Source organism: Propithecus coquereli, unplaced genomic scaffold (assembly GCF_000956105.1).
Source record: "Propithecus coquereli isolate 6110/MARCELLA unplaced genomic scaffold, Pcoq_1.0 Scaffold22, whole genome shotgun sequence".
In the NCBI taxonomy this organism is placed as follows: Eukaryota; Metazoa; Chordata; class Mammalia; order Primates; family Indriidae; genus Propithecus; species Propithecus coquereli.
In genome coordinates, this window is record NW_012147189.1 from 2731413 (window position 1) to 2732733 (window position 1321).

A 1321-nucleotide genomic window follows, 5' to 3' on the forward strand; every position below is an offset into this window, starting at 1 on the left:
CTAATGATTACATAATATTTCAACATGGATTCTATAATTTACTTAGCCTTTCCCTAATTTCCAATAAACATTTATAAATTTTCTCTTTTATAAAAGCAAATTACACTGTGGAGAATACAAACAAGAAATATCCATCATCCAAAAAACAAGAAGAATGTGGGTCTTCCCTTTAAATGTGGAATATAAACACATTTCCCTTATCTATGTTTCCTCCTAAAAAACTCTACAATGACAGCAAAAGAATATGAAAGACATAAACCCAAAAGGACAAACAGGAGAGCAAATGACAGCAGCCAAGATAAGTCAACAAGTTGGGTAAGAAGGAAAGAGGACAGATGAGTGATACCTGTGACTTATCAAGTACCTGTGATTTTCAGAGAAAGACAAAAAGAGAAAAAGTGAGTCAATTTGGTACCTAAAGCTTCCCCTTTGTTACAATTTCTTCATCTTGCTTCAGTTTGTTACTCTCTTCCCCAATCTCCTCAAGTACATTTTATCATGCTTCTAAATTCTTGGTAATTCTGTTTCAACAATCTGGTTTAGATCCCACAAGATACATATATGGCCCAATTTGGTTTTAGATTAGTTAGGATAATGCTAAAGTGCTATTACAGAAAGACCCCAGCATGCAGTGGCTTAAAGAATACAGACATTGGTTTTCATTCATGTGACAGGTCTGAGGAAGCCCCGGTCAGTGGGGCTGTGCTCCTGCTATGATCGTTCACAACCACAGGTTCCTCCCACTGAGCTGCTCAGCCATCCCCAGGTCACTGGCATCACCTGCATGTGAAAATGGGCTGCCACCAAGTCCGGGTGGAGGCATGCCAGCACCTTAAGACTAAAGGATAGAAATAGTAGACGTCACTTCTGCTTACATTCCATTGATGAAAACGTAATCACACCTTCAAACCTAACTGAAATAGAGGCTTGGAAATGTAGTCAAATGTAGTAAGAAAGGGAGAATTAATTTTGTGAAAAACTAACAGTAGCTGCCACGATTGTCTTTCTTTTGGGGTTTGTACTCCATAGGCATTTAGTAATTTTCACTTGTGAGCTCACATTCCCCCGCATATACCAGTTCCTATGTCTGATAATATCCACTGGGGACGGGTTAAACACCAGGTGTTTGAGGGAAAAGGGTAAAAGAGTAGATGCTTGACAACAGCTGTGAGCCAGCAGCCCCCTGCATCCACTCCTCACCACAGCAAGTCTGAAACCCGGCCACATTACAACTCAGCAGACCCCATATCTGCACAAGGGCCGTTACCACTGATTCTGGCCACGAGAGGAAGTAGTGGTGCAGTGAATGTTCCAGAGAGGG